This window comes from Tyto alba, unplaced genomic scaffold (assembly GCF_018691265.1).
Source record: "Tyto alba isolate M040663 unplaced genomic scaffold, T.alba_DEE_v4.0 Super-Scaffold_40, whole genome shotgun sequence".
In the NCBI taxonomy this organism is placed as follows: domain Eukaryota; kingdom Metazoa; phylum Chordata; class Aves; order Strigiformes; family Tytonidae; genus Tyto; species Tyto alba.
In genome coordinates this window covers 6,755,145-6,778,121 of record NW_024881316.1, presented here as the reverse complement: position 1 = coordinate 6,778,121, position 22,977 = coordinate 6,755,145, and the positions used below count along the sequence as shown (strand labels likewise).

The following is a 22,977-nucleotide window of genomic DNA, read 5'->3' as shown; positions in this document are numbered from 1 at the left end:
GGGTAAAAAATAGAAGCCATGAGAAGCCAGCATAAGAAGTGCAAATTAAGCAACACAGCAGAAATATTAATTAAAAGAGGTTAATTGGGCTGGGGCAAGGTGGTGGGAAATGCTCTAATCCTCTGCATTGCCATATGATGTTATAGTGCTTGATCATTCTCAGGGCCAGGAAATGAAGGGGTTAGAAATTACAGCATGAAGGAGGAAAGACAGTTTAATCAACATTTGAATTTCTTAATATTTTCCCACTTTCCAATGGGAGGGAGAGTGTTTGGGTAGTCTGTTTTAAGATGAGGAGAGTGTACATAGCACCATGAACTCTCCAGAGTGTGCCAGTCCTGTCTTGTGCAGTAAATTCCTGTGGCCAGCCCCACAGCATAGATGGGATGGTGAAATAATTAACATAGCCCTCAACCGATATATATATTTAGAGAGGTTCTTTCTTATTTTTGGCCTTTCTTTTGAAATTAATTTCCCTTATGTGCAACTCTAAGTGTTTTGACCCTCTCTTTGATAAAACAAAGTAAGTTCATTCTTTTATCCTCAACTTTTTCTTACTGACCTGGTAAACATGAAGCTTTCTTTTCCCTAAGGAGCAGCAAACAATACCAGAGTGTGCATTAACATTTGTAGAATCCTGTCTCCCACACAGTTTGGGAGTTTGCAATAATCTACTGTGTCTTTCTCCACTACTCTACAAAATCCTGGCTGTTGAAAGAAAACATTTAGTGCAAGAGTTTTCCAGAGAACTGCCTCTCTGCCAATAATAGCTAACAACACGTAGATGGTATGAAACACATAATCTTCATAATCTGTCCCTGACATTCGAATCTGGGCTAAGAAATGTTTAATCCACCACAGTTGTATGAAAACTCCATCCAAAAATTTCAGAAACATACTAAAAAGTGATGATTTCTGAATTGCAGGCATTTATAAGAAAAAATTAACCTTAGAAACCATCCCATTTTCTGTCAAAAAAAAATATTTTAGCATTTTCATTTAAATCATTGTTTATAGACCTATAAGGCCAACTTTTTTAATGTAAAAAAGCTAATATTCTTCATTTTCTTATTTGCAAATTTCTGTTAAAATTTTTAAAACAAAAAAGGTTTATCTGCCAGCTATTGCTATTGTTGACACATAGCTTTGTTTCAGCATTTTATAGTACTCAGATGACAGCTGGGATGTTCACAGTCTGGACAGTAGGGCATTTTCAATCATCACTGGAAAGCCAGCAGTGAGAGATTTCATGTACTATTTTTCTGGGCAACTGAATTTTTTTTTTTTTTTGTGGAAGTGGTGGGCTGTAAAACGATACTTCACAGCAGAGATAGTTGTTGCGGGTGAGTAAAATGTTGGTTCTCAATTACCCAATGCTATAGAAAAGCAAACTCCCAAACTAAACACCCAGATTAAGACTAACAATCTAACAGGAACCTGACTCACAGCAACACACAAGAGCTGCCCTGCCATGCCTCGATATATATGTAGGGAATTAAGCAGAGAGTGACAACTTAACTTGGAATTTGTTTTCCTTTTCCTCTGTCAAATTTGTTAAATTTCTCTTAACCCTTCAATGCTGCCAACTGGTGTTTTGTCAGCTACAGTTTTAGGAGAATGTCAGCACATTCTCGACGATTTTGGTTGCCATGGATAAGTGTATTTCTTTGATTTTTCTGGGACATTGTGTATTAATAAACAGGGTACTTTACTTACTTTGATATACACATTTAATTTCTGCAGCCTATTAATTCCTTTTAAGTTTGATAGGACAAGTACTGTAGAGTGTGGGGCCACTTTAAGGACTGTCAAACTTCTGCCAACCTTTAAAGGTCAAAATCAACTGTGACACCTACAGTTCAAATGTAATTAGTTGGAGATTTAGTGGGATTTTATGCCAATCTCCCAGTAGCTTAGGAGTGACATAGTATATAACCTTTTGGGATCCCAAGAGAAGTTCAGGTGGATGTGAGGATAAACAGTAAAATATACTAGCGAGCACGCTGCACCTTTTAGCAAGCCATCAGTCTCTTACACTGTGCAAGGAACAAGACTGCATTCAGTATTTATTTTTAAAACAAATAACCCGTCAGTCTCCGACATGGCCATCTAGTACAAAGTTGATGTATTTATTTAAAGCTTAGCTCATTCTGTATGTTCTTGGATCATTAAACTGAAGGACTCGTACAGTTGTGATTTTTAATGAAGCATGTTTGAATAATTATGCTAATTTACAAAGCACTAGAATCAAATCAAGTGATCAAAGTTTTCATGATTACTATCGTGTTTTTGTAACTCCCCCCATCACTGATTTCTGGATAGACTATAGCCCTGGCTGTTTTTTGTCATTTATTTAGAAATTGCCACTAATCAATGCAGAACATTAAAAAAAATTTACACTAGAAAAGAAACACATTTGGCGTTATGTCTCTATAGTGGACTTTGTATGAGTTTGAAAGTAATATAGCTCCAACAGACACCAGCCTAAATACAGTCTACAATCAATATTGTATTCTGCCTTGACAGAAAGTTGAATTTTTATCTGTTAAATGTGTGAGCTTGGGGCAGCTCCGTGTCTGAAGTGGTTTAAATCTGAAATGTGATGTGCTGCAAAGAAAGTTGATTGACATCTTTGTTTATTGAAAAGTATTACATGAACAACAAAACACGGCCAGATACAGAACACTCCATTGCAAAGTGCAGCTGTGTTATTTTTCAATCCTATGTGTTCTGCCCCTTTGATGCCTGTCTGATGTAATAAAACCGAAAGAATCTTCTTTGATTCAATAGTAAAAAATTTGGACAAGGGTGAGATACGGAGATATATATTGGTTTCAGGGGGTTGGTGAATTTCTTTCAAAAAACATTTGGTTTTTTGCTTTAATGTTTCTGAATTTGAAAATAAATTAGGATACATTTAATAAGCAAGTTGTCTGAGGCTGCTTGAAATATTTTTAAATATGCACTGGAAGAGGGGAGAAAAGAACAATGATGACTAATCTTAAAGCATTAAACATGCAGAATACAGAATTAAGTTACATTTAAATTTCATGTTAGAATAATTACTCTGTTCATTGACATTTTCCCATGTTTTATTAAATCTTTATTATGTCAAGGTAAATAGAGGTTAATTCCGCTGTTACCTCTTCTAATAAAGTATTATCTTTAATCTTGCATTAATAAAATAGTAGTAAATTGCACAATGCAGGTAATCACCATGGGCTAATTTAGACCATTCTAAAATCTTGTCTTCAGAATATAGTGTAGCTAAAAACAGATATCATAAGATACATGAAGCATAATGTAACTTAAAGAAAAAAGTATGTTTTTCTCTTTAAGAAATTTATAGCTACATTTCCTCAATACACTGAGTTATTGGCAATATATATTACAAACTTACAGCTCTGCTCTTCCTTCTCAGAGTTAGTTTGTCCTTAGTTACTGCATAAGCTATTTTAGCTTGCCTCTTACACAGCAAAAACTTTCAAGTAGAAGTGTTTGTCTTTAGCACTTTATTGTAGAGTCCACACTTTGAGAATTTTTCCATGATCAGCATAGAAAACAACGTCTCTTGTCCTTGATTCCTGTGCATCTCTCTTCAGTCATAGATACCTAGTGCTGCTCACCAAACTACAAGCATTTCCAAAACACAAGGACCTCAAAGCAGGGACCTCAAGTCAGACCTATCAGTCTTTTTCCATCAAAACCAAATCAAGCATGCTAAATGGATCAACCTGATCAGGGAGGTAGGTGCTACTCTTCAGAACAAATTGACAGAAGAAATTTACAGTCCTTCCTTCGTAAAGTGATACAGCTTACTCTTGGGTTTTTGCATACTAGTGCTACCCAACAAAGAAGAGCACCATATAGCGGAAATGCAACATGCTACCAATTTTCCTGTACTTTGAAGCCAGGAATAGGAAACCATTGCTTGATGACATGAGTTGAATGCTTTAATTTTATATGACCTGTGGACAAATTCTTCCCCATTATTATTCAGTAAATTTACAGAATCAGAAAATAACAGGATGGCACTGCCAAAGATTTTCCAGTCTCTAAGATTGGTCAGACAAGATTTCACATCTGAAAATCCATGCTGACTACTTCCAATTACTGTCCTATCATTTATACATTTATAAATGGTTTCCACAGTCATTTTCTCTTTTTTTTTTTTTTTTTTTTTTTCCCATTTTTTTTTGTTTTGTTTTGTTTTTGCCTCAGGGACTGAGGTGAAGCTGACTGACTTACAGTTCCCCAGATCCTCCTTCTTGCCCTTCTTGAAGGTAGGAGTGACGGTTATTTTCTCCCAGTCCTCAAGAACCTCCCCTAGTTGACATGACCTTTCAAAGATAACCAAGAGTGGCCTCACAGTGACATTGCCCAGATCCTTCAGCTCTTGTGTATATCCAGCTTCTCTACATGAATCCTAGCCATCCTCCTCCAGCAAGGGTCAGTCTTCCTTGCTCCAGACTCCCACTCATCTCAGGGATTTGGGATTTCTGAGGGCATATGTTATCAGTTAAACTGGAGTCTAAGAAGTCATTGAGTACCTTGGTCTTCTCTGTGTACTTTGTCACAAGGTTCACTGCTTTATTCAACAGTAGGCCCAAATTTTCTGTTATCTTCCTTTTACTGTGATACCTGTAGAAGCCCTTCTTGTTGCCCTTTATAACCCTCTTCAGATTTTACTTCAGATGACTTTTGGCTTTCCTAAAGCCATCCATGCACTACTTGGACAGTCTCTTTATATTCCTCTTGGCTCAACTACCCCTGCTTCCACCACTTGTAGTGTTCCTTCTCACATTTGGGCTTAGTCAGGACCTCCTTGTTCATCCATGCAGACCTCTTTGCTTGATTGTTGCACATTGGGTTGTAACATTCTTGAGCTTGGAAGAAGTGATCCTTGAAAATCAACCAGGGCTCTTGGACCCATCTTCACTCCAGGAATGTATCCCATAGGATTCTTCCAATCAGATCCCTGAAGATGCCAGACTCCTCTCCTGAAGCCCAAGGTTGTAATCTTGCTTTTTTGACTTGTTCCCTCCTATCAGGATCCTGAACTCCATCATTTCATGGCTGCTACAACAAGGCCTCACTTGATGTTTACACCTTCAGATCCCTGATCATTTCTTCCTCACCTGTAAGTATGATACTCAGCAGAACATCTCCCTTCATCAACTCTTTGACCATATGTATCATGACATTATCAAAATGTCCTGGATTGCTTCTGCCACGTTGTGTTATCCCTTTAGTTGCTTATGCCAGTTGTTTCTCTGATCAGGTACTCACTACAAAATTGTTCATGTTGGTCTGCGTGCTACTCCTGACCCATAAAGTCTCAGCTGGCTCATCACTCATCCCTAGGCAGAGCTCCATTCATCCCTGCTGTGCTCTCACATACAGGGGAACTCCCCTTCCTTGCCATCCCGGTCTGTCCCTCCTGAAGCACTGGTATCTACCCATTGCAGCACTGCAGTTGTGCAAGCTATCCTACAGCATCCATGTGATCCCTGTAAGTTCCTAGACCTGTAATTGTGTGCACACCCCTAGTTTCTCCTCTTTGCTCCTTATGCTGTGTGCTCTGGTGCACATTTAGATGCATATTATTGTGTGGTCTGACAAAACATTTTAGGTAGTTTTCTTAGTCGTCAGCAAAACCAGATTTTCTAACTCAGAAAAAGACTAGTCTGTGCACGTGCACTTTTTTTTCGGGTGGGGGGACATTTCATTCAACTTAAAGGTATAACATGCCTTTATCACACTTTACACTGCAAGTTGTGGTGTTTTAATGGTTTACTTATACTACTATAGTTTTTTTGTTATTATTAGCTTTTTTTTTTTTTTTTTCATCAAACTACAAAATTCCCCACTGAGTTTTGTCAGGTTTGCATAACAAATCATCCCTCACATTCTCCCTGCACATTGTTTTTCCATTTTGTTAGCTTCTGTGTAAAGTCCTCCTCAGAACCCTAAGTGAGTACATGGTCAGTTACATTTTGCCATGAACTCTATTTCATCATCTGGAGTGTCCATAAAGTTATTATTTTAAAAGCATGAATGTCAATAGATCTGTAAAAAGCATTTACCAAACAGCTTCATGGCTGGTAGGAAAGAAAGAACTCATTTTGGAAGTGTTCCTGAAAAACCATACGGGGTGGGATAGTTCTGTACTTGTGTGCTAGTACCAGAATAGGATCAAAGTACTAGAGGAGATTTGTTGTTGAACCCAGGACTAATTTTCCAGACTTTCTTCCAGTGTGTCTTTTCACGATAAAACCCAATTGAGAAGTACCTGCGCAGCTAACTGAAGATATCCAACTAAGCTTTGAGAGATATCCAGTGAATCAAATTTCAACATAAGTTGTTTTCTGAAATAATAGCATTACAGCAAAAATTTTTTCAGCCCTGATAGACTACTATGAGTGGTTATAGGGTAATAACATGTAGTCTTAACTAGATATTTTATGGGTAAATACTTTGCAATAAAAATGGAACTATGCAAGATATGTTAGGATCCAGCCTTATTCTCAGACTTGAAATTCTGACATTGTGTATTGAACCTTTTTCTAAAAATCATATCTTGTTCATCTGAAATTTATACTTCTAATGCATGAACTCCCACCATCATATTGAGCTGCACTATAGCATTTAAAGACATAAAAAAGTGGACCAGACATAAAGCTTTCTGAAAAAAAGTGTTTGAAGCTTCCTGTGTTTGCTCCAGCTTCTCCTTGTCATACAGGAACTGTTCACACCTGAAATTCAAAGCCAAGCCCCTGAGATGTGAACCAACATTTCAGCATGAAGCAAATATTTGCATAAACCTCCAAGAGGTGGTTTGTATGGTCCCACTTTTCTCTTTTTTTTTTCTGTCTGTGGGATGAACTGAAGCAAGATTCTTCTTGTTGGTCAGTTCTGGGCAAGGAGCTGTTTCCCTTAGTGTTTTACAAGCTCTAGTGCCAGGGAAGTGGTACATAAAGTCTTAGTAAGTATTGAAAGCTGTTTTTAAAGTGGAAATATTCAAAGCATGCAGGAATCTCTAAGCGTCTGTTCCAGGGACACATTAATGCATTTGAAAGGATATTAAAGCTTAACACAGGAAAAAAAAAAAAAGTCCTAGTGGCAAGAAGTAAAACTGCTTAACAGAATTACATCCAGAACTTTGTGTATTTGATCTGAAAAAATAAATCATCTTACAGTTGCTCACATTAAAGCTGCATGTCAGTTTGGGAGCTTTTAGGATCTTGGACAGGTTTCATTTTTCTGGTTCACATAAGCTGTGTGTGTATTTGTGCAACTGCTGAACCACAGAGCAGGATTTCTGGTGACCCCATGCACTGTTTGAGGATTTGTCTAATGTGCAAATTTAAGACAATCATTATGTATAGTAAAAAATTATTATCCACCTTTTCCCCCAGTACTCAGTTGCTAATAGCGGTCATGGCTTGATTAAGAATCCTTCTCAGTTTAATGTTTCCAATTAACTTGCATGGTTCTGTGGCTGACTTGATGGCCTAGATAAAGCATGAACTCTTCTGAGATACCGAGCTTCATTTCTGGACTAAGGGATAAAGGAAGCCTTGAGCCATGGTTCAGCCCTATCTACTGGAGGATTAGGAATGTCATTCAGACTTGAGTAACTCTAGACTCTTTTTAGGAGGAGGATCAGATTAAGATGCAGAAAAGTGGAGCACTGAGACAGAGTGAAGGCATCTTGCGGCAAATGCAGTGGTTTAAGACTTGCTGTGGGACTGTGCCCTAAGTTGTTGGCAACTGGCAGGTCTGAAAGGAAATTAAGGGTTACTAAGGCCTGAGGGATCAAAGGCAGTGGCCATGCCTAGCATATTCCTCTGTTGGCCATTGGACTGTTGGCTACAGAAGCAGCCAAATCCTAGACACCTTATTAAAATACGTCCTCTGTGTTAAGGTTGATTTTGGTGCAAAAATTGAAAAATGAAGATTATGAAAAACAGAAGGTTATAAAAAGAATAAGCAAAGCAAAAATTTATCCTTGGCCTTCTGTTGCCTTGGGCATCATGACTTAGAGATGACAACAAACTCAGCAGCTAGGAGACAGATGTACTATGGGTAGAAAATGTAAGTTCTTTTTATTCTTAAGCTGAGGAAACACGGATACTTTGAAATGGCAATCTCTTGTGCTACATTTAATAAATATGACAAATGAAAAGGAAAGAGCAAACTGATTACCCTAATATTAAGAGCATGAACTAGAGTTTATAAATATCTTCGCATGTTCAACACTCAATCCTGTACAGGGCATGTTAATACTTGTCGCAGAATTTGAAATTCAACAAATCAGAATGGAGCCTTTGAGATGTTTCACACCTACAAATGCATCAAGTGGCTAAACCTTACAGAATCTTTCACCACGATATGACCTACATGTCTCATTACAGCGCAGTGTTCACTACATTTGCTACAAAAATCTTTGCATGCACAAAAATATGATTACTTTCATATATAACAAATGATAAAATGTGTGCTACCTACAGATTTAGTATCTAACTTGGGTTGTCATATTTATTCTAAATTCAAGGTAATATTTGATATCAATAGTTTAAGGACATTTCAGCATTTCCATTACTAAATATCCTTTTTTCAAAGATAAATTGATGGTATCTTCTCTATAAGCACAGTGCTTTTATAAATAGGAAAAAAACAAATTTCTGTAGGTAGATGAAAAACAGTTATAAAACCTCATTTCTTTTTTAGACAATGGGAAATCTGTAGTTACCTAAATGCTTCTGAGTGTTAACCATTTCTGAATGCTTAATGTTGACTGCTGTAATGATGATTGTTCAGTACACATACAAATGTTTTGGCACCAAGTAATATCTTGTTTGTTTGTGTGGATATAATCTGAAGTCTGCTGCAACATCTAATAAAACTGTTTTCACTCAGAGGCATATAAGCAGGAATAAAGTGCTGTTAAAGCACACAGCATCCAAAAAGAAATTCACCACATCCAGTACTGAACATACACCTCTTTTATTTGACTTCAGATAAATTTGTTACGCTGTTTATAAAAGTTTCATTCAATGCCTCTCCCATATATTCTAGTATGTAGATATAGTTTAAGATGAAATATACTATACCTGGTCTTACTGCTGCAACATCTTACTTTAAAATATTCCTAAAAATAACTCAGAAGAGATTAGAGCAGGGCAAAGTGTCGAGATCTGTGTATATATGCACATCAGGACTCTAACAGTTTCATATATCTATTGCTCCCACTGAGGAAAACTCCCAGTTCTGTCTCCAAGGTCACCAGTGTAATTTTTAGGGCTAATTGGCAGGGATTTAATGAAAAACCTTTGTCCTGAAGTTGTCTTGTGTTCAAATCAATCCAACCTCTCTATGTTAGCATTAGCCCACTGGTGCAGGATTCCACACAGCTACACCACCTGCTGAAGTCAGCTAACGAGATATAGACACAGTGAGGAAACTTTTTTCTTTGTAGCAAAAAGTTGTATACTCACATCTGCATATAAGTGCATCTGCATTTAGATATGTGCACATATATCTTTATATATCACACAAAATTATGTGATCCTTACACAGGTTGGTATTTAATATGCTTTCACAGTAAATGGAAGTAACAACTGCTATTAGTTACTCAGCAATTGAAACTAAAGCACTATTCTTCTACATTTGGAATAGACAGGAAGTATAATAATTAGGTAGGTTTGAGATTCAGGATTCTCCCAAATGTAGACTACTACTTACCTGCTTAGTATTGTATAAATAAATTTGATGTAATTGTACAAGTATATGCATATCTATTTTCTTCTCTCTAGTGAGGCAAAGACACCGTGGTCCCCAAAGGAGATTTTTTTTTTTTTTTCATAGTATGTTCAACTATTTTTAGCATTCCTCAGTGGTGCACCAAAAGGGAGAATTATTTTCTCTCTGTGGTGGCCTGTGAATTTCATGCAATGTGGGCTTCTGTGAATAGAGTTGAAAATGCATTAGATAAAACACGTTAATTTTTACAGTAAAAGGTTGAAATGTTGAACTGCCCTACTGTGTCAGTGTGAAGCATCCCACAGATAACTGTGGGGGACTGCACTCCTAGGAGCTACATAGAGTATAATACTATTTACTGTTTTAATTGTGGGTAAGAACTCTTTTCCTTTGTTGGAATCTGTAGTGCCCCTTAAAATAGAAATAGGATAATGCTTCAAAATTTTCTGCTTAATGTATTTTATGTCCTTAATTTAATGTTTTTACTTTCAGATTTGTTTGTATTCAGAATAGCAGTAATTGGCAGCTGAAGTTGAATCATAGCATCTGGGTTGTAGTCTATTCATGACATCAGTGTATTTTTACTGCTTGTAAACATGCCCTCAGATCGTCACAAAATGTCACAGAATTTGAATAACTAGAAAAAGCAGAGAGAATTTATGCTGCCATTGCTCCAAACACTATACACTGCGTATGCTGTTGGTGGGGATTGAGTTAGTGACAACCTGGCCCAGAGGAAAGGCATGAATGGGATTTCTTATCACCCTTCTCCTCTTCTTCCTTTCCCAGTCTGAAGTTCAGGCTTGGGAAGAGGAAAAGAAGAAGGACTTTGGGGTTATGACTGATATGCAGAATGAGAAGGAAAAAGAGGTTTATATTCTGAGAAAGGTGAAAAACCTTTTCAGAAAATTGGGAGGATCTCTCTCTGATACCTTCAGAGGATTTTATTGAATACTACGGGCTTACTACATGCTTCTGTCAACTGTTTAGTCACTCTGACAATGACATTTCATCCTGTGAGGGTCATACCCCAGGGACTGAAACACACTATTCTTATACTGTAGACTAATAGACTTATTACTGGTTTCAGGACTGCAGGCATTTTACTCCTCAATATCCTTTTTCAATTTATGAACATTTCCACTGTAAACCTCAAGGCAAATATATACATGTATTCAGACCTACACATGTAGTAAGCAGAGGACCTAGCTGGGCAATTTAGCGGGGAGCCAGGAAAGCCAACAGCTCTGCAGGTCTTGGAGTCCAAACTCATTGATGGAAAGAGGCTCAGTCCCACCGCCACAACTGTGTAATACTCCAGGCCAGAGCAAAGTCCTTGAGACTTCACAACAGGCAATTACAAACTGGCCTCTAGCAGGCAAGAAACCAATGACATCTTAAAAGAATGAAGAACTGAAAAGTTCTTTCTTGCTTAGTCAAATATTAGGGTTTTTTTTTGGCTGAAAATAGCATGAAACTAAGGGAAACCTGATGAATTTCCTTGCTCATTTTCAAAAATTGTTGATAGTAAAGTATTTCCTTGTGAAAACTCGTTCTAACCTTGGGACAACTTTTCAGAGTGGAAAAGAGAGCAAATTGGGTAGCAGCATAGTCCTTAAACTCCAGGTGTGTCTTTCATTAGTCCTATTAAAAGCTGTTTTGATCTGACTGAGTTATAAGGCTCTAAGGATGCATTCTTCAAATGTGCGTGTTGATCCTGAACTAATCATTTTCCTTATTAATCTCTTGAAACTCCATTTGGGTTCATGGATTAGCTAAGCTAAGCAGAGATTCACATTCAATACATGCTTCCACAATATACTACTGGTTCTGGCTTGTGTAAGTTAAATGTATTTTTCCTTTTTTTTTTTTTTTTTTACATGTGGATGTAATTTGGTGACAGCCATGAAGAGTCCTGTGATATCACAGAGTCATATAATAAAGTGCTTTTACTATGTACCTTCTGACTATCTATCTTATTTGTCTTCTGCTTACTTGTCTGTCTCAAATGTACTACGTCTGAAAACCCACTAACTACTGAAAAATGTGAAAACCTAAAGAATATTAAATGACACAAAATAGGCAAAATTCCTGTCTGGGTAAATGTCAGGTTTAAGGTCAAATATCCTGTAGCCATATCTCAGCTGGAAAGGTAAACCTAGATATTTAATCAGTATAAATCTGCATCTCTCTTGATTCTGGTATAAATGGAGTACTAGAGACCATGGCCCAGATACCCAAGTATCATACTGAAGTCTGAAATTTTCACTTTTGGTATCTGTTTCTATCCCTGGAACATTACAAGATATTAGGTCTTATAATAATACCATCTTATATAAAAATCTATTTTAGGTCACTTTTAGACACCTTTATAAAATACCATACTCCTAGATGCAACTCTGTGCACTTATGAGAGAGAACGAGACATAGAATTCATTGCCAATAATTCCTTAAAAATTCCATAGAAATTCCATAGAAAACCATTACCATTTTCCTTTTCTATTTGATACTTAGAAAAAATATGTTATTCATGCTGAAGGGCATGACCCCCTATGACCTGGGGTTTTGATTCCACTATCTATTTATAGAAAGCGTGCTTACTAGGAAAGTTAGTCAATGATTAATTTTTATGTGTAGTTTCCATCATTCAGTGAAAATCTAATTAACTTCTTCCAAAACCGCATTATTTAAAAAAAAAAATTTGTAAAAAAAAAAGCAGCTTTTTTACTTGGAACTCACCATCATTTTCACAAAACCGTCAGGAGCTGTTAATATATTGATGAACATGTGGTGACAACATTAGCTATAAATTCCCTTTGAGAGTTGCTGGAAAAAAGAGATCTCCAGATTCAAGTAAAACTTACTGCTTTGTTATCCCAGCATGAGGAATTCCTCATTCCCCACTTGTCTGCTGTGTTTAAATATTATAACTCAAATATGCTTACATAAAAGCTTATTGATTGGAAGAATCACTTGCTTTTTGTGCATTAGTTAATCAGGCTGCTGTTTTGAAATCTGTCCAGGAACCCACAGTGGAACCTTTCCTAATCCATCTGTTTAAGTCTCAAATGGTTTCACAGCTCCACTCACTTACCAGCACTGCTGGAATGTTAGTGCTTTATGATTAAAGGATATTGTTGTTCTTTTCATCCATCATCCTGGAGTTTGCTATTAATAATACAGTTCTTTCTTTTTTTTTTTTTTTTTTCTCTTTCTTTATTTTTTTTCCCCCCCCTTTTCCCCCCCATTTATGGCTGTTTCCTTAAAAAGCTGCTTAGATTTTCTGTTCCTTTCTGTCTTGTTTTTCCTTATTCAGATAGGTCCTTTTCAACAACCTGAGTCAGATGGGCAAAAAAATAAATTGCATCAGTGCTTCCTGGAAAGTGTGCATTGCCTTTCAGTATTTGAAAAATGAATGGGAGAAAGACAAAAGAAAATTAAGCTACAATGTGAGAGAGGGAAAGGCAGAATTGTAATAGGAGACATCAAATTGTACAGAACTCTCTGTGACTCCAGAAACATGTATGAATTATTGCTTTGTACTCATAGTAATTTCTAAAAGCATTTTTTTTTAACATCTCTTTGTGATTAAATTATATTATGGGGAAAGATCTTAGGCTTAATTTCTATTGAGGCATACTACAGTACATGAAAATGTGCCTACTGTTCTTCTGTAAAACAGCTAAGCTGTATTTGGATATAACTGCTGATCAGTGACATTACCAATAACACAAAGAACCTTTCTGGCTTTTCTAGCTCTCTCCAAAGTAAAAAAAAAAACTTAAATGAAGAAAACAATAAGTATTTTCTTTTTTTCCTTTATAGGTGGGTGAAGAGTCATGGATATTAAAGGAGACTTATTAATCAGGCTGTTGTGAAAGATCTGATAGCAGCTTTGGTCATCTTGAAAGCATTCCTCTCCAGGACAGGAAACCGACGGAGCAAAGCCCTGAGAACATGCCGCAACACTTCATATTCAATCCACAGCCCTATAAAGAGATGAAAAATGAGCCTCGTCCAAATCTCTTACCTCAGCACCCAGTGGCAAAAATAAAATGTGAGCTTGGGACCAGGTCTCTTTGAAGCTGAATTCTTCCCTTTTCTTCTTTTTTTCTTTTTTTTTTTAAAAAACTCTGCAACAGGCCTCTGGTGGTTACAGGTATTGATCGTCAGAAAGTAATCTGTTCAGGTTTGGGGGCATGCCAGACCGAATCCTGGAGTACATTCCTTCCTCTCCAAGGACATGTTGAGCTTTTTATACTGTCCACACTGGCTCACTTGTCAGCTGCCTAGCTTCTTTGTCTTTACTGATTTCCCTGTTTGTAGAGAGCATATAATTAAATCTCCCTTAAAAAAAAAAAATTATGCATTGCTACTCTAGAATTTTCTGCCAGTGCCAAAGGTTTTTTACCCCATTTTTTTAACCCTCATTTTTCTTCTATAATCGTTATTTGATTCCCTCTGGCTGCCTGCTACTTATTTGTAGTAGTACCATTCATCCATTGAGACCTTTCCATCTGTCACACAGCTTTGCTTTCTCTCCCCAGAAGCTTTCTTCTCCTACTGTGCCATGCTTGATTTTTTGGGCTTAGTTGTGTGTTTGTATGCTCTTTTTAGTATTTTTAAAAATGCTTCAGTATTCAGAACAAATACAACAAGAAGAGAAGAGAAAAACAACATAGCACAAGAGCGGTTCAAACCCAACTTTGTGCACAGAGGCAGTATGAGGAGACTAAGATTCCTGATGAATTAAGGAATCAACAAATACAGCCAGTGCATAACTGGCAGCCAGGCCCTGCTCTGTCTGAATTTTTGCTGTTGCCTTCAAAATCTTTCCAGTTCTATGTTAGATAAATAGACGATACCAGGAAATGTTGCATTGCCTTTGCTGTACTGACTCCCTTTGGTGTATTAATTGTAGAGAATATCTGAAGAAAGACAAACATACTGAGGTACAATACCATGATTACTTAATGGAAGGAATGTTTTGAAGGACCAAGAAGTTCCTTACTAAAACAAGACCAGGGTGAAATCTTACATTTAATATTAAATTAGAAATTCTTATATTCAGTGGTTAAATATTAAAAAAGAATATACACCTGTTAATGTTTCCCTGGTGAAATGTTGGATGGGCTAAATCCAGCAGCACAACCCTTCAGAGGTATCAGGCTTGCTTGTCTTTTTGTGTCTTCAACTGATATATTTAATTGTGATTGTAATCTAAATGGGTTGTTCACATCAAATGTATCTTAGTTTTTTCATATGAGCAAGACTAGAAGATTTTACATCTACTCTACAGATCTACCTTGTAATTGTCTCAAATCTCAAATTCTTTGTCTTAGAGAAAATCTCACAAAATTCCATACTTCAAAAATATATTTTGATTCTCTGTTATTTTTTTTTTCTTTTCCTCTAACACTTCTCATTATATCTTCTCATGATCTTGTTTCAAAAGTTCCTGCAAGTGTACTGTGAGTCTTAGGATCCATAAAACAGTTTGTGATGTGTTCTGGAAAATAAATTTTCAGTAAAAATACCTTCACTCTTTATAAAATTACTTCTCTGGCTATATGGAAAGTATTGATAATCCCCAAGCAAATACAAATGCTCTGGGTGTCTACTGATTTGAATGGCAGTCCACAGAAATTTTCCTTTACTACCATCTCTTTTGTTGCACTTTTCTGAGAATAAAATGGGTGGGAAAAAAATCAGAAGCCTCAGTATACACCTGTATTGGAAAATGTCTAAAATGTAGATATTTTGCAAAAATCTTATTTATAAATGTTGCTTGTGCAAATAAGAGCCATTCAGACCTAGCTAATACTTTACCAGTACTTTATGGTATTTTGCAAAGGACAATAAATGGTTCCTTTTATGGGATAATTTATGGGAAAGAAAATGCGTGAGAAGGGGGAAAGGGCAGTAATGAGAGATAGAAACAGATCCTTCAGTCCATCCTGACCATTGAAATCTTTCTTATGTTACTCCTCAAGAATAAATGATTAAAGAATAAAAAATGTGAAAGTGCTTTTTTTTTGTGTGGTCACAAATTTTACGGCCCCCCGTGCAGAATCATTGTATACCTATGTCATTCATATTTGTCCTGCCTGCTCTGAAAGACCCTCAGTGGGTGAAATTTCACTGTTGCCCAGCAAATCTAGTCCAGTGTTTCATTACAATTACTTTTTCTTGCAGAAATTTAAGTCTATTGCTTCCTTTGTCACCCAGAATGGACTTGGCAAATAGATTATTCTCTTCCACACTACAGTCGAAGCTCAAGTGCCTCCTTCCATTTTATTTGATTTAAGGTTAAACATACTCAGTTCCTTCAGGCTCTCCTTACCGGCCTGATTATTCACACTGCACTCCAGCTGGTCCGCTTCTCTCCAACATGAGGACTCAGAGGTACATGCAAAGCTTCAGATGACACTTCCTGGGCTAGATAGATAGATAATTTCACCTGTCTTGCAAATATTGCTAGGTATTTTTCTTGCAGCTTCATCACATTTCTTGACATTTTTTAAGACTATACCTATTCTTAAATTTTGTACTCATTTGTTTGTGTTAACTGAAAAGCAAATAGTAAATTTAGGTGGCAATCTTAGAAGCGTGATGATGAAAGCAGTGGGATAGGGGCCTTATAATTATGAAGCCCAAATGCAACCCAGTTGGTGGATGTGGTAAGCCAAACAAATGGCCTATCTGATCTGATTTAGTTTTAGGTAGTCCTGCGGGGAGCAGGGAGTTGGACTCAGTGATCCTCATGGATCCCTTCCAACTCAAAATTAAATGCAATTCAGTTCTATTCTATTATTCTATTCTATTCTATTCTATTCTATTCTATTCTATTCTATTCTATTCTATTCTATTCTATTCTATTCTATTCTATTCTATTCTATTCTATTCGATTCGATTCGATTCGATTCGATTCGATTCGATTCGATTCGATTCTATTCTGTTTACTTTGGAGAGACCTGTGAAGGGGGATGCTAACATCAGTGGGATTATCTACTGTATAGAGAATGTGTATAGTAATATATTCTCATAACATCATAGAGTTAGGAGCCTGACATGACTGGCTTGCTATTGGACCTGTTCTGCAAGTGTTTTATTCCCATACGTGTGAACTTAATGAAATGGAGAGGAAAAAGGTGTGGAGTGGGGTTGTTGTTTAGCCTAATGAATCAGTAACACTGGATGAAGATATTTCACTATGCATTGAGCTTCTATAATCTTGACAAGAATAGAAAAAAATTTAAGTGAAACCTCTACCCAGAATAGCTGAACAACTTTATTTTTTATTTGTATTCATGCAGAACTTAACAATTCTAATTCTGCACTAACGTCTGAAAGTGACCCAAGTGATGGTAGTGCTCTTCAGGGTGAAGTCTAGACACAAGAAAGACTGTATTTTCAAGTGTATGATCAAGTAGGCTTTTTTCACATTAGGGAGTTTTTTCAGTTATTATTTTTCAGTAGGAGTGCGTACAATCCTTTTTGTTCACTACTAATTTAAAAACCTAATTCTGCTTTTGTGGCTAATACTTTTTGTCTCTTTCTCCTATGCTGAACCAGAGTATCTCTACCTATTCATATATTTTGTTTTAAAGCTACTGCCTGTTTTTATCTTCCTTCCTCCTTCTTGCCATCACTTTAAGACTTCAGAGCCATAGACCAGAGTGCTTGTGTTAAATGAATATATTTGACAGGAGTTAAGTCTTTTGGGCATTGCAATAGGTTTTCCTCATCTTGGCATGTGAAGACTGAGAGTGTTCTTTGACACCAGCAGCAGAGGATGTGAGCACAGCAACTTTCAGGGCATCAGAAGTGTCAGCATAAGGAAAAATCAGCAAAAGTAGACAGTGTTGAGGTAATTTTCCCACACCATGCCATGAATTTAGCCAACTCCTGCTCCTGTGAATTCTGGGCTGACAGAGTTTCCTTCTTTGTTGCTAAATATCACATAAAGTGTTCTGTCAGCATCAAGACTTGTTCAGTCCCCTTATGTAGTAAAATAAAAATATAATCCTTATGCCCATGTTTGAAATCTGAGCATAAGTTAAAGAAAAAAAAAAAAAAAGAATAAACCTTTCCAACAGGCCAAGACTGAATTTTGGAGGTTCACTTTTCAGAACATCATGTAGTCAATGCTGTTGAGAAGAGCTGAAGGCAAAAGATATGTAGGGCACAAGTACTAAAAACTGAAAATCTTACTCCCATTAAAATGCATGGGATTTCTGCCAGTTGCTATAGACATCAGTGGCAGCAGCATCCTGCTATTTTTTTCTGTTTTTACTTTCTGCTTTCCTCATCTTTTTATTTATTTTTGAATCCTGAGAAAATGAAGTAAAACATAAGTTACTAGAACGGTTTCCATGGTTTATATCTCAGATCTCCTAATATTATTAGGGTTATAATTATTTATTTATGCTCTAAATTTTATAGTGATGATTAGAGCCTACAGTCAGGAAAAATCCTAGTTACAGTTGGGTTAGAGACATCTGATCTTGTGAGTACCGATAAATGTGGTTATTGCTCTGAGTTTTCCTACACCCAGCTGGGTTTTTGTTAAGGTACTTAAGGGAAAAAGCATTTGAAAAGCTGGGCTCTCTTTTTGTGTGGAACAAACATCAGACAAGAAGCTGGAAGCTCTGAATCACCAAAGAGAGCTTCTAATTTTAGCATGGGTTTTAAAAGGAATATCTCTGCACCTGAAGAGCTTCACATACATGCATTACTGGAGAAGTATGACCACAAGATGTTTGTTTGCACAGGATCATTTCTTCTGTTTTTCTTGTTCTATTTTGAATTTCTAGGAGGTTTCATAAGTGATATTTTGCATGTAATCTGGATGTAAGATTGTTGCTCAACTGTGTGCCCTGGTCTTCTCTATGAAGTACACCTTGAAGTGAAGGAAACCACTGCACAGATGCAAATACCTGAGAAAGAGTAGAAGCTAGAAGTGACAAAGGGCTGCAAAGCCAGTCCTTGAAAGAATTTACCCCCCTTTCATGTCCAATAAATGTCTCTAAGCCAGAATTTCTGCTGCTTCTTTACATGCTTCAGCAACAGAGATGTACAGAGAGGTTGTCCTCCACCCTCCATCCCAGTCACTGCCTGTGGCACAGACTGATGCCCAATAAGTTTTCTCAGTGTCAGTGTTTGTCACTGCTGCTTGCCAAGACAAAAATGTGGGTGCTGGTCTTGGGAATCTATATATCAGCAGTGGCCTGATTGGCTTCCTTGTTAACTTCTGGGTGGCTATTTCTATAAATATATCTCCATTTCTGTAGGACCCTACTCAGGAAAGTCTTGACTGAAAAGTGTCAAGAAAGACAAAGACCTTGACTGTACTCAAAGCAGTAAATCTGCAGAGTTGGGAATGACTTTATCCAGTATGGAAAGAAGCTAGTGTGTTTTTCCCAGGTGTCTGACCATCGCTGTTGTGGTTTGAACCTGGTTGGCTGCCAAACACCACGCAGCCGCTCTCCCAGCCTCCCCCACCTCGGAGTCAGGGAGGGAACATGAGGGACAAATGGAAACTCACAGGCTGAGATAGAAACAGTTTAATAATGGTAATAAAAAAACCCAGTGACAATAATAGAAAGTATAAACAGACAATGCTCAATACAATCGCTCACCACCTGCTGACTGCCATCCAGCCCGTCCCCAACTAGTGATCCCAAAACTCCAAGATCCTGTGATCACAGTCCCAGAAGCGAGAGAGAGCCCCTTCCCAGCCTCCCCTCCTCTATATACTGAGCATGACTTTACATGATATAGAATATTTCATTGGCCAATTTTGGTCCGGTGCTCTGGCCGTGCTCCCTCCCAGATTCTTGTGCACCTGAGCACAGGCAGGACATGGGCAGTTGGAGGTTCTTTGAAATCTCAGCAACAGTTGAAAACATCAGTGTGCTATCAGCATTATTCTCATACCAAACCCCATACTGAATCCAAAACATAGCACTATTCTAGCTACCAAAAAGAAACATTAACTCTATACCAGCCCAAACCAGGACAATCGCTTAGAGATCAATCTTTGACACTTGGATTTATCAGAATAAAGAATGTCCTCCTATAAGGAAAGAGAGATCCTGAGTTTCTCCTTTCACTCCTCTTTCAGTCAATGATGCTCTGCAACTTCCATTTAAGTAGATTAATTTCAACTCAAAATATGATATAGCTTCTTTCCCTTTAGGTGATAATACTTTTATGTTAAAAAAAAAAAAAAAAGGCTTTTTAAAAATATCTTCTCATCCTTTTGACCTCTAATATAAATGTAATTTTTATCTGTGTTGCAATTAAAAAAAAAAAAGGGATTTTATTGTGTGGATTGGTTAACACCCCCCCCCCTCCCCCCAAGAAACCTAGATAACTTATTCCTGGAAAACATAATTTCCTGAAAGTACAATATTTTTCTCCACCTCATAAATCTTATACAGGAACAGCCCTTGGAAGTAAATAAAATGTAATTACTATTGATGTTTTATACAGTGTTCAGCATCTTTAAATGATAATCCAGGCTTAAATCTTTGTATAACCTAAAGTAGTTTCACCTTAATTAGTACGTCTTTTGTTTGTGTAACAACCTATGCTGATTTTTTTAAAGCAAGTTAAATATACAGAGTAAAACAAGCTGCAAGCACGCAAGTTTAAGAATGATTAACACAGCCCTTGCGATGCTTCTCAATATCTTTCTGTATGGAAAGGTCAGTAGATAAGTCTGGAGAGATCAAACCTGAATGGTAGGTTACTGTAGGATGTGTGGAAAACCGTGAATCATGCTGTGGTCCTTTCTCACGGTAAATTGTTGGTACCGTTTTGGATGAAACAAAAAGGACACCTTAAGCTTCTTTGCTTGTAATGTAATCCGTTTCGAGACAGCATTTTCTGGTTAGGGCAAGAAATGATTCGACCATTTACCCCTCCAGACTCCATCCACCCTCCCCCCCTTTTATTTTTTTTTGTCACTGGTAAAACTGTAACTAGGTTTTCTGGGAAAGTACATCATCCAGTGCTTCCCCACGTCTTTCCTTGAAGTATTTCTTTTGTCTGTCTCCATTACACCCGTGTGCAATGACACAATGTTTCTGCACAGTGGGAGCTTGCAATCTCTGAAGAGGCTTTCCAGCATTGCTTTTTAGACTGAAATCATTACAATCTTCAGTAGCTACTTGGATTTGAAAAACTAGCACATTATTATTATCTGAACTATCTGAATGTAAAAAGAGACTATTTTCTTGCTTCCTTTTTTCTTTTTTAATTTCTTTTTTTTTTTTTTTTTTTTTTTTTTTTGGTCCTTGTGTACACATTGCCCTTACACCTAACTTTAGCTTGCTTGGATCTCAATTGGAGCTGCAATTCAGATGTTTTGTGCTGTGTGTGTTTTTCTTTCTTGTAGGGTTTTACATTATAAATGAGAGCTCTGTCAGAGAGATTTATATTTTGGTTATACTTAATGCTTTTGAGTCGCACATTCCTTTTTGTATGTGTAATTATCATAGTTATTATTATCACTAACATAGTGCAGCATATTGTACGATATGCTACAACAAATGTTATGATGTGTAGCATAACAGATGTTTGATAATATGTCTATGATTTTTAAATGCCAGCAGGTTGCATGGTTTCATAGGGCATTCAAGTTATCTCATCTGATATCCTGTAAACCACACACGGTATCTGTGGCACAAGTAAAACATTATCACAAGCCCAGTGATTTTGGTTAGGTTAATTCCTCACGGGACACAACTGCTGTTTCCTCTAGTGAGAGGAAAGATCAGGATGCTACCAGTACCTTGAGGACAGTAATGTGGGTGGAAATGAATTAGAAAAGTCTTGCCCAGATGATCTTGGCTTTGCTCTGTGGCCCTTCCTGCAGAAAAAGGGCTCCAGACTCTTGAACTGATCAGAAAGAAAACTCCTCTCTAACCCTAAATCTGGTGTGTGTTTGACCCTGGACATGTGAGCAAGTAATGATCAAGCATGTGAGAAATTCAAGGGAATTAAAAAGATGCAGTGCCACAGAGAGCATGCATTTCAACCTGGTTCCTTTTGTGTAACAAATATCACTTTTTTTTTTGTTGTTTTTTTTGTTATCCCACTCACTTTACTTTTGATTTTTTTAAAGGCTATAACTCAAAAGAACTTTAAACTGTCATCTTATAGACATTTCTAAAATATTCAAAATAGAAAATTCCATTTTTGTGGATTGCTACTATAACTATATAACAAAGCAAGCACACATGTAAGCCAGTATCTACAGTCTTTATTTGGTCAGGTAATGTATACAGTGCTTTTCTCTTACAGAATCAATTTCTGGTGTTCAGTTGAATGGTTGTGGCTGTTGGAAAACTGACATAATCAAAGTTATGTAGTCTTTCCAGAGGCAGCAGTTAGCCAAAACTGAGCAAATCTCCCCCAGCCCCAACTTCTGTAAGTGCTCTGTCAGACTGAAGCAAAGGTGTTGCATGGAGGGTAGAGAGTACAGTTTTGTCCCACATCCTTCATGACAATTCCCTGTGGGGGACATGGCAGGGGAGACTACAAAGCAGAGTGTGTCTCTGCAACGAGACTTTTCCGCACCTTTACCAAGTGTGGCTGAGTTCCTGAGCTTTCTTCACAGCTGTAAATAAGGGAAGGTAACCAAGAGTACTAGTGGATTTCAAGTTTGGATCAAATTTGGCAGCTAAGAATTGCCCAGTTTGGAAATTAATGTATTTCTCAGTGATAGTAACAACTCTCCAAGAGATACATCAGTGACTATGTTTATTCTTTTTCCTTTTTCCTTTCTCCTTTCCTTTCCTTTCCTTTCCTTTCCTTTCCTTTCCTTTCCTTTCCTTTCCTTTCCTTTCCTTTCCTTTCCTTTCCTTTCCTTTCCTTTCCTTTCCTTTCCTTTCCTTTCCTTTCCTTTCCTTTCCTTTCCTTTCCTTTCCTTTCCTTTCCTTTCCTTTCCTTTCCTTTCCTTTCCTTTCCTTTCCTTTCCTTTCCTTTCCTTTCCTTTCCTTTCCTTTCCTTTCCTTTCCTTTCCTTTCCTTTCCTTTCCTTTCCTTTCCTTTCCTTTCCTTTCCTTTCCTTTCCTTTCCTTTCCTTTCCTTTCCTTTCCTTTCCTTTCCTTTCCTTTCCTTTCCTTTCCTTTCCTTTCCTTTCCTTTCCTTTCCTTTCCTTTCCTTTCCTTTCCTTTCCTTTCCTTTCCTTTCCTTTCCTTTT

The 22,977-nt window shown here is 37.2% G+C and overlaps 1 long non-coding RNA gene across 3 annotated transcripts in view; it reads left to right on the top strand.

Annotated features, from left to right (window-relative positions):
- The window catches only part of LOC116964974, a 215,770-nt gene extending 199,988 nt beyond the window's left edge, over positions 1-15,782 (top strand). For all 3 annotated transcript variants that reach the window (XR_006166528.1, XR_004409064.2, XR_004409063.2), the window contains one exon: positions 13,591-15,782. This is a non-coding gene — a long non-coding RNA (uncharacterized LOC116964974). The remainder of the gene's footprint in view (positions 1-13,590) is intronic.
- Positions 15,783-22,977: the final 7,195 nt, after the last annotated feature.